At 48.0% G+C, this 11,191-nt stretch overlaps 1 long non-coding RNA gene across 1 annotated transcript; it reads left to right on the top strand.

Moving 5' to 3' along the window:
- Positions 1-7,159: 7,159 nt before the first annotated feature.
- On the top strand, positions 7,160-10,510 carry LOC138119594 (uncharacterized). The gene is made up of 3 exons (XR_011155544.1): positions 7,160-7,392; positions 7,804-7,828; positions 8,140-10,510. It is a non-coding gene; the product is annotated as an uncharacterized lncRNA (long non-coding RNA).
- The last annotated feature ends 681 nt before the right edge of the window (positions 10,511-11,191 follow it).

Below are 11,191 nucleotides of genomic sequence, written 5' to 3'. Positions count from 1 at the left end.
AAAAAAAAAAAAGGCAACTTTAGCTGCAAAGGTGAAGATGTTTACTGTGATGTGCAGGTACTAGATGTTCTGGAGGAGAGTGTCCTCCCCAGACACCCTTCTTGGGCATGCTGTGAATGGCTCTGGTGCTGCGTCCTCTCCACGTCACACCTCACATTCAGCCCTCGTGAGGACTCAAGATGCAAGGAGAAGAGAGTAAAGCAAAATCTCTCAGGGGAAATGGCAGGGATCCTGTGACATAAAACTGGCTTGGATAAAGTATTCAAAAGTGCTTGATAGGAAAAAACCAAATAGGATCTAATATTCTCTTAATGAGGCAATTTAACTGCCTGTAATTCTGTGTCCTGTGCATTGTGCTCTCCCAGCATAGAAGTTCAAAGGGTTGTCACAACAGGCCCTCAAAGAAGGGTTTTTTTTTTAATGAGTGGGATTTCTTAGGGACTCAGTATGGGGCAGATATGCTGAGGAGAAGAGGAAAAAGGAAAACGTAGGATACACTGAAAAATTGGTCATCAAGCTAGATAATTCACTGAGCTATATTGCTGCCTACTGTAAAGCAGCACTGAAATCAGTGATGTTCTCCCATAGACCGTGGTCAGTTCTGGTTTCAGAGCAGATGAGATCCAAATTTAGTTTGACATCTAAAAAAAAGCAGAGGGACTTTGGAGGGTTTCATCTGTTCTGCTCCCCCATGAGTAAATGTTTCCTCACCGTGAAAGGACAATAAGGCTTTTCCAGTGTAAGTTGAAGGGAAGACCTGAATTCAATTAACTGGCAGAGAAAATGTTCTCTCTCTCCCCCACTCTCTCCCTCTCTCTCCTATTTCCTTAAGACAGTGTCTGTCCTTACAGTTGAAGGTCGCCCATAGAATGTGAGTCAGGGGGAAGGTTCAGAGCAAGGGAGGTTCACGCTGTGGTGCTGCCACCTCGGCAACCTCCACAAACATCAATTGTACAGAGAACAGTAACTGTTTTCAATAGGTTAAAAAATAAAGCCTAGTAATTTAATTTAGCAGACATGATAGGTGGGTCAATATCTATCACTCTGTCCCCATCTTTCTTCCCCACCCCTCAGGTCTCTAAGGGCAAAGGTTTAAGTCCCAGCTGAGAAAACAGGGCATGCTTCATTTAGTAGCACCGCAGCAGGGCTGCCGGGGAAGTCATGCTTCTGATGAGACATTAAATCAAGGTAAGCACTAATCTCATGGACATCACTGCTTAAGAAGCACAGGAAGACAAAATAAGAAAGTTTTCATGGCTCTCGTGATTTGACCCTCACTACAGTGTGATTCAAAATGTATGTGGGATGGCAGGCATCAAGTTTTCTGACTGCCTGCTTCTGCTTCTTTTTTTAGCATTTGCTTTAGGGGAGATTTATTGTGTAGAAAGGGGTTCTGTTAAACAAAATCGTCATTAAAAAGAGCAATTAGACATCACCCAAAACCCTATTTAGCATCCAAGCCACCAGACCATCCTCTTTTCCTTTTTGCAGCCCTCACTCCATTCCTCCTTGCCTTGCAACCCCCCTCTTTCCTTCTGCTGTCCCAGCATGTGTGTCTTCCCAGTCCCATGCCTCAGCTATCATCAGCCATTTTTTCTAGCTGGTGATTTCAAATCCCACTAGAAGGTCTGTAGCTCAGGTCAGGCTGAACCTGCATATCTGAACAGCAACTTATTTCTTTTAGGAGCAAAAAACAACAAAGAAGACGGCTGCAGTATTTCAGCCTATTCTCCTTTCTTTCCCAACCAGCCCTCAAACCCTCTCCCTGCACAGGCATAATTTTCTCTTTGAAAATATCTTAGTGCACCTGGTAATTGCTGGATCCTGAGACTAATGGCTCAATGATAATTATCTTGTTTTTCCATGCTTTACACTAATTCTTGTTTATTAAAATTGCTGCTCTGTGAGAGAGACTGAGCTGTCCCAAAGACATACAAGGAAGGCAGGTATTTACTGCCACCAGTGTCCTTACAGAGGCTCCATCACTTTCTTTAGCTGTGAGCAAAGAGAGCAGAGGACAGCAGGTTAGATCCTGTCTGGATAAATAAACAACAAATTATTTGGATTGTCCTCTCCAGTTTCCCTTGTTTTCTGTGAAAAAAAAGAATCAACCAACCAAATAAATAAACAAAACTCCAAGCAGTAATTCAGCCCTATTTTTATGTTTTATTACAGGTTCCAGGCAAAAAATCACATCCAGCAAATTCTGTAATTGATCATGCCAAAAATAGAGATGAAAACATCAAAATATTTAGTCCTATGCTTTATTTAGTTTTAGATCCAAGGGATTCTTTCAACAGCCTTTGCTGTCCCCGATGTGGTTCTCCTCTCACTTTGATGCCAGCAGGCATCATAGTCAAAATGTGCTACCCAGACACGGTTACTGGAATGAGCACCAGCTGCACTGGGAAGGAGGGATCTGTGATTTCCTAGTGGGATGAAGAACCCAAATCCAGACCCAGTTTGTTCCTCGGGGATGGCTGCAAGATGGAGGCAAGCTGCCAGACAGGGTCCCACCTCTGAACGAGGTGCATGTGCAGTGACAGGGCACAGGTACTGCTCTGCCCATCACATGTGACAAAGGTCCACGTGTGACAGCGCAGGCCCAGTGCAGGCACAGCTGTGGCCTCTGGCAAGCACCACACCAATGATGGGCACTTTCTTCTAGAGAGGCAGGCAGAAGAGCCACTTCCCCTCATTCTGACTCCACCATGAGGAATTAGCAGACACGGCCAAAGCCAAAGCTGCTGATTTCATTGGACTTAATCCAGGGATGAGTTTCTCTCTGCATGCCAAGCAAATCATAGTATATATTTAAAAGTTCCCTTTGACTGAGTCCCTTCAGTTAAGTCTCTTCACAACTCCCCGTCTCCCTAAACTCCTTGGACGGGCCATATTAACCTCTGAAGAGCCTTAGACTTGTTCCTGGAGCCCCTCCATCTGGCTTTTAGCACTTTCCAGCTTCACAAACTGCTCATGCAGAAACCCTGCACTGGCTATTTACCGAGTCCCAAGATTTCTCTTGCTGAAACCTTGCAGATACCACAGGTTTATCTGCTTCCTGAGAGCCTCTCTCTGCTGGAGCCCTCACAGCTCGCACCTTAATTCAGCTCTTCTTTTCCCTTTTAACTTAACCTGCAGGGGACCTTCATGTGTGCACTTCAGGGACGCTGAGATATCTTCCTCCATCCTGGACCTCTCCAAAGTTTTCATTCACATGTCTTTGTCCACCACCACGTCTTTAAGGTTGGTTTATATTCATCAGACTCCATACCAAAACCTTTTCTGTGACCTGTGTTTCTAACTTTCCCTTGCTAATATGGCTTCTGTCCTCACCTCATCTAAGCCAAACACACAAGAGTCACCCTGGGCACTCTCCCATTACAGAATGAAGCTGATTTCTTTAGCAACATCCTTTATCCTTTGCATCTGCCACTTTTACATCCTTCCCAGATCCACTGTTACTTGCAGTAAAATTATCTCCCATCTTCATGGTGAATTTGTAATTTTTTCCTTCCTTCAGTCATCCCATCTCTGAAGGCCTGCTCCAGGATGTACAGCCATGTCCTGCCAGTGCAAAATGGTGTCTAAAAGAACCCGAATGTCAGGCAGAATAGAGCCCGGTGGGATTCTCTGACAAGTTGGAAAAACCACAGGGAAAGTTTATCAAACCCCTGAGAAGTCTTGGGAGCTTTAAGCATCTCTCTAGTGACTCCTCCTGCCTGACTGAGCAGTCAGATGTTTGACTCAGGAAAAGCACTGACCAACTCCCTTGGGATCCATGCCCTGGCCTCAGTACAGGGGCTTGGCTCTGTAGGTCTAAGGGTACCCACACTTCGAATTCACATGCCTCTTCATTCCCACCTGCTTCTGCCAGAGAAGGATACCATGAAATGACTTTGGCTGGATTATTTAGTGCTGCAGAAGTCTTTTCTCCTAGGTTTGCAACAGCAAACTTAATATACACTCCCCCTTCCCTACATTTATCTGCCCCTTTGGGAATCCAGAGCCTCTGAGGCATCACGTGTGTCAGTGGTGGACTTTGCACAGATGACAGGGAAGCGGACTGAACGTGAGCAAGTGTCTTCACGCAGCTCTGCATGACGTGAACCTGTTCTGCCCGTGCCTGAGCAGGCGCGCTCTCGGAAACAAAAGCTCGGGCAGCCGAGCGTCCCCTCTCCCATCCTCGAGCGGGCACACCCACGCTCCGCTTCGCGGCTCCTCTGCCGGCAGCTCCTCTCCCATTCACAGTCCCAGCCATGCCCAGGGACACACTCGGTGCACACAGATCCGCTCCTTTCCTCACGGGCACACCCACTCCCTCACATGCGCCCTGCCTTTGTCTTGCCTTTCACAGCCACAGACGCTCTTCATCTCCGAGCTACCACACCCCACTCCAATCCCCCCCCCCCCCCCCCACACACATAGATCTTCAGCTCCCGAGATGAAAGGAGCTTTTCCTACCTACGAAGAAAGGTTACTGCTCCTTCTGAAAAATAAATTTCAAATTTTTTTAAATGTTTTCTGATGAGCCACGGAAAGGCAGAGACTCGGGTCGCCTCATGGTGTAGACACTGTGCTCGTGCTGAGGCGGTCCAGAGCACTTTTACCCTGCAGAATAGCAGCAGATCCTTTGGTGAAGGATCAGGATCGCCGTTCATTAGGAGAATAATAAAACAGCCCCAAAGCTTCGTCACTGCACTGCAGCAAGAAGTGAGCAAAATGGGGATTCGGAGCCCTTTTCCGCTACGAGAGAAAAAAATGTGCCGGCATTGCCTCCCAAGGGCTGCGGATGCGGTTGCCGTAGCAACGCTACATCTGAGTCAGAACTATTAAGGATCACCATGGCAACAAGTGTCTCAGTTGCCATTTCCAGAGATCTGACTGGGTTTGGACTGGAACCATCACACCCCGGGAAAGGGGCAGAGTGGGAACCATCGCCCGGCGGGTCCTGGGCGGGGGTAACTGCTCTGAGCCCTCCGAGCCACACTCGCTCCGGGGTACCTCCCTCCTACATCCCGAGATCCCTGCCCCGCCTCGCCAGATTCGATGGAGCCACAGCGTTGGTGTAGCGGCCTCTGCCCTCAAACTGGAACCTGCCGGTGTCGTGCCCCACGCCAGCCCCCAAGATGAGGCAGAGACGGGGTTCAGGGCGGGTGCGGTGAGCTGACATTCCCTGCAAAGCCTCCCGAATAAGCATATTTTTTAACCCGTAAACTCCAGACAAAGGAGGAAACAAAGCTCCCTGCTGTCTGCCAGCTTTCACCCTCCCCTCCGCGCAGGAGCCTTCATGCTCCTGTGAATATTGAGCGGAGACAGAAGCCCGGAGGGATTTGCATTTCACACTTGCCAGCAAATGAGCAACAGGAAGATCACACCGAGACCCCGGCACGGTGCTATTACCAATATGTGCACTAGTCATCCACTCACTGCAGAGCCTGAAATTGCTCCTTTCCCTCCTCCTCTGTGGAGAGGGAGCAGGCGCTGTCCCTGTGGTCACGATGTCAGCGCTGTCTGAAGGCAGGGGCCCGGGGCGCTGCTCTGGGAAGGGCATCGCTGGTGCGGCAGGGCGGCCCTGCTGTGCGTGTGCCGTGCCAGACGCACGGGGACGGGCGGAGAAGCGCCCCGCGCTCCGCACAGCGAGGGCCGTCGGTGCTGCACAGGCTGGCGCTCGGGCTCGGGCAGCCAGCAGGGAGAGGTGCTCTGGAAACGCACGCAGAGCTTTTAGCACCACCATGTTTCCCCGTGGGAAGTTAGGTGAGGGGGGCGCAGACTCCGTCCTGCAGATAAGGAAAGGAGGCATCCCCGAGACGTTCGTGAGCAGTTCTCTTCCTTCTGTGTCCAAAGTGATTCTCACCGCTCTGTGTCTGTAAGATGCTGGCAACACAGCTCTGTCTGGAAATACATTATAATCCCGTTTCTTAGTCCATGCAAGGCATTAAGCACACCTAAGTAGCTGGACTCTGCCTGCCCTGCCTTCCTTTCTCAGCACTCAGTCTCTGTCCTACCCTCCCCACAAACACAAACCCTCCACACACGACACCTTTACACCAGGAAGTGCTTGTTGTAAAATGTGGTCTTTTGGGCATAGATCACCTACAAGGCAGAGAAGGCACAGTTTTATGTGACAAGGGCTGCCCAGGTGTATGGGGTCTCCTACTCGTCCATTAGGCTGGTAGGAATGCCTGCACATTCCCACATCCCTCTGGCCTGTGTTGAGGACAGATGTGTGTTGATAAAGTCTGCTGAAGATCAACCTGCATCCTTCAGAAACCAGATGTGTCACAGCCAGATGTGGCAGTGGGTCCCTAACAACTGGGACAGTGCCAGGTCATCTGTCACTCTGTTCTGAGCCAGGGGGACAAGCACAGCACAGGATGTGGAATGCTGCTTCCTACAGGACCAGGTTTTGTGATGCTGCCCCTCCTGGTGCCACTTTTTCCCATGCCTTACACGGGTCTGGATGATTCAATGATCCCTCTCTTCTGTTACCAGAAAAGAGCAGCAGTACTGTCCCCCTTCCTCGTCCTCCTCCTTGCATCATCCTACCTCTCTGAATTTTGGTGGAACAGCCTGCCAGCTCCTCTGGCACACCACTGACGCCTAACAGGCCCTGACACACCAGCTCCACTAGAAAGGCACCTTTTGTTTCTTTTCTCTTTTTTCTTTGTGAAAACATTATGTTTCAGGAAATAGGAGGCAGAGTGAGGTGCTTATTGCTCCTGTTTGTCACTACTGAACCTGTCTTTACCTTTGAGCTCTCTCAAGCCCAGTTGTAAGGCAGCTCCCTGCTGGCAGCCCTCTTGCCTGCAGCTATTGCAATTTGAGTGAGCTATCTTTTGAGATATTTTCCGGCTGTGGTAACTAAATTAACAGGACACTGACAAAGCCATAGCTCCTGTAGATCAGAGCAGTGGTTGGAAGAATCAGTAGCAAACACTCTCCTGCAAAGAAGAAGACTCCCACTTGGGACGTTGAAAATGGGTGAGCAGGGAGCAGTTGATCTCACAGTTGGCACCTGAAATGAAACGGGTCTTTAAGGTCCTTGAACGACTGCCACCTGCTTTCCTCAAAACAAGATACAGGAGGAAGCAAGGTGGGGGCGGGGCTAGCCAGGGCACCAGGGGATTCCCGTCTGCAACACCATTTGTCTGCTTGTTTCTTCAGTGCTTTGGGCCAGATCAAGCTGCCAACTGCTTTTCCCTGAAATAATGGGAGTTTGCTTCTGAAACAGAAATGCCAGTTTAAAGCTTGCCTCGCTCTCCTGTCTCCAAAAAGATGCTTGGTTCCTGGTTCTTTGCATTTTCTGATTTTTCATAAACTTTCCTTGTAACAGGTGTTTCTTTTTCTCTTATGAGAAAGGGAGAAGTAGAGAAGAGTCCTGATGAAAAGGTAATGCCCTCTTCTTGCCCCCAACAGCAGTGACAGAGAATAAGCAGGGAACTGCGCCATCCCTTCTATTTCTGTAATCATCCTGGCAGGGCTCTAGGCTTGGATTAGGAGTTTACAGTCCTTCCCCATCCAGCTTTTTCAGATTAATTCATTCATTTTGTCATTAATAGATGGTGTGCACACCACTGGCAGTAGAGCTGATGAGTTCCAGATATGTGCAGATAGTTGGTTTTAGTTCTGATTTAAAAAAAGTCCCCACCAAAATCTCTGCCTCAAAAAGCCACGAAAAAACATAGCCTTATGATGAGATTTTTCTAAGTAAATAGGTCAGCAGATTTAACAAATGAATCTGAGGTTCCTAAGTCACTTAAGGAAGTTTTATTTCATCACAAATCACTTTTGCTTCAGCAGGGCAGAGGTGGAAGATGTTTTCAGGGTAAGGAATATTTTTCTTTTTCATTTAACAGTGTGGTGAGTTGACCTTGGCTGGACACCAGATGTCCACCAGAGTTGCTCTGTCACTCCCCTTCTCTGCTGGAAAGGGGGAGAAAAATACACCAAAAGGCTTGTGGGTTAAGGATGAGGAGAGGTCACTCACTAATTACTGTCACAGGCAAAACAGACTCAACTTGGGGAAAATGAATTTAATTTATTACCAAACAAATCAGAGTAGGGAAATGGGTAATAAAACAGAACCTTAAAACACCTTAAGTTCACTCCCAATTTTTTTTCCCCTCCTCCTCACAGTGGTGCAGGGAATGGGGTTTGCAGCTACTTCATCACATGTTGTCTCTGCTGCTCCTTCCTCCTCATGGGGAGGACTCCTCACATTCTCACCCTCCGAGTGTGGAGTCCCTCCCACAGGCTGAAGTTCTTCATGAACTGCTCCAGTGTGGGTCCCCTCCCATGGGATGCAGTCCTTCAGGAACAGGCTGCTCCAGTGCAAGTCTCCATGGGGTCACAAGCCCTGCCAGCAAACCTGCTTCAGCTTGGCCTCCTCTCTCCATGAGGCCTCAGGTCCTGCCGGGAGCCTGCTCCAGCGTGGGCTCCCCACGAGGTCACAGCCTCCTTTGGGCATCCACATGCTCCACTGTGAGGTTCTCCAGGGGCTGCAGGTGGATATCTGGTCCACCATGGATGTCCTTGGGCTACAGGGGAGTCTCTGTCCCAGCACCATCTCCTTTACTCATCCTGGTGTGTCTCTCACAGAGTTGTTTCTCTCACATATTCTCACTCCTCTTTCGTGGCTGCAGTTGCACAGCAGTTTTTTCTCCTTCTTAAATATGCTATACCAGAGGTTTTACCACCACCATTGAGGAGCTCAGCTTTGACTAGTGGTGGGCCCATCTTGGTCCTGGCTGGCATTGGCTCCACTGGACACAGGAAGCTTCTAGCATGTTCTCACAGAAGCCACTCCTGTAGCCCCCCCACTACCAAAGCCTTGCTACACAAACCCAATACAGTTACTTGTGTTATCATTAATCCTGAGAGTGAACACACCTATTTAGTTGATTCAAGGCCATTCACAATTCACTTTTTGTTTGAGGTTTCATTCCAGGTAATCTTTTTACTGACAGTTCTGTGTCCAGCAGTCACATAAAAAGCTATTCACATCATTCTCTACGGATGGGTGCATATGTATATATATGCATATGCTGATGTAACAGACTTATCAAACATCATCCTCTTCCATTTTAATGCAAGAAAGAAAAGGCCAAGTTCTACTCAAAGTGTCAAATCCCTTCCTGGCATATCTAAGGCCAAGCAGCAGGCCTCTTCCACTCTTCAGACAAAAAGAAGAAATCAGGGTCAAATAGCAACTGAGTGTGGCCCCTCTCCTGCTCCCCTGCTGCAGGTGTCTGTGCCTACATGTGGAGCCCAAAGCATGTCATGGGGAGGTGCAGCTTTGTGCAGACATTTGCAATATTGGTACAAATATGTGGCAAATTATCTTCCTCTAATGACAAAATGAGGCTGTTCTCACTTATGAGTCACTTTTTTTTTTTTCATATATATATCCCCATGTGTTTGTTTTCTTGTATTAGAGGAATAACAGCATGCCCACTGGCCGGAAAGCCAAGTGCCTCAAAATAGCACTGAGATGGGTCTGGCTTTCTCAGAGCCTGCTGCTCCTTCAGTTGTTCCCAGACACTTTTGATGAGCTGGAAAACACTGTGTAGCATCTAGGGGTATAAAAAAGCAGTGGAGTTGTCTCCCACCAAGTTTGGTATCTGGGTCCAGCCTGCAACAGCACAGTGGGCTGGGGGCAGTAGGCATGGCACTTTGCCTTTCCTGCTTTCAGCTGCTTCATCTCAAAAATGTTCGCCTTGCTCAGCTCCTGAGAAGAAATTAAATACCACAGGGACCAGCTGGCATTCTCCCACTCCTCCATGGACACAGCCACTAGACAAGCAATTTATTTCATGGGCCCACTCCAGGACTGAAGGAGGCTGCACAGAGGCTCTGTGCCATGGCTTGGCCCTCTCTGCATCCTTGAAGCTCACCTTACCTTCAACTCCTGTTCATCCCAGAACAACTTTATAAGGACATGGAATAATTGTAGCATGAGCCCAAGCCATCTGTTCAGATCTGACCCTCTTCCCTCTTCAGCCTTTGCTTAGCCCTATGGAAACCTCTGACTTAGGGATGCTCCTGCCCTCTGTTCAGACTCCTGAGAGGCTGTTGCTGGCCCCAAGATTCCCATGTACAGGGATCCCTGCACCCCACTTTCTCAGAAGGGACCCTGGGACTACAATGAATCATGACTCTTGGGTGTCAGATCTTTTTCTATGAGGGAAGAGAAAGAGAGGGTCAAAAAAAAAGTCCTGACTGGTGGATATTTTTTGCTGCTGTGGCTGAGTCCTTGTTAAGTATTGACTAAGGCAAGCAAGCTGGAGGATTTTCAAAGGATTTTTCATTCAAATCAGTACACAAAGGCTTTATTACCAGACCCAATGCTGGAAAATCATGTCAGGCCCTATCAAAATCATGACAAGTGGCTTAAATCATGAGTTTAAAAATAGATGTGTTAGCTTATTATTATTTGCGTTATGGTTTCTGAATCATTAGGTTAAACTGGCATCAAGTTCTTTGTGTTCCTCCATGTCTGAAGCTCTAAAAACACTCTAAAAATACTCTAAAAATACTAATAAACCCCCTGAGATCCTCAAATAGTCACATTTCTCTAGAGTATGATCTTTGTGGAAAAATAAAAAGCAACATACACTGTCATAAGAACCCTGCTAAAGCCATGAGAACAGCCAACTTCTTTCTTTAAAGGTGGTTTAAAATATATGTTTTATCTGCTCATGTCTGAGAGCCAAAAATACAATGCTGTGACAAAGCAGCACAAAGGCCAGGTTTACTTTTAGAAGAAGGTAACGCTTCCAATTATTTAGGTGTTGGCAGAGTGCCCAAAGATGCTTCTGGTAGCCCTGCTACCAACAAACCTTCAAGCCACCATATTTTGTGCATGCTGCTTAGGATCCCTCATTTTAGCAGACCCAATGGATCAGAACCTGAAGTGCCTATACGGGTACTGGGTGAGCTGTGTCCAGATCCAAAAGCAGCCCAGCCCTCATGACAGAATCATAGAATGGCTTGGGTTGGAAAGAACCTTAAAGATCATGTAGTTCCAACCTCCCTGCCATGAGCAAGGGTGTTGCTGCAGGCAACACTGCTTCTCTGCTGTGGGAAGGGGCACCTTCCACTAGGTCAGGCCACTCAAAGCCCCTCATTGACAAAGCAATGCCCAGGGATGCTGCCTCACCACCAGCAGCCAAGCACCCTCCTTTTATGG

This window comes from Aphelocoma coerulescens, chromosome 1 (assembly GCF_041296385.1).
Source record: "Aphelocoma coerulescens isolate FSJ_1873_10779 chromosome 1, UR_Acoe_1.0, whole genome shotgun sequence".
Classification (NCBI taxonomy): Eukaryota; Metazoa; Chordata; class Aves; order Passeriformes; family Corvidae; genus Aphelocoma; species Aphelocoma coerulescens.
The sequence above is the reverse complement of the archived record's forward strand: the minus strand, read 5'-3'. Positions and strand labels throughout refer to the sequence as shown.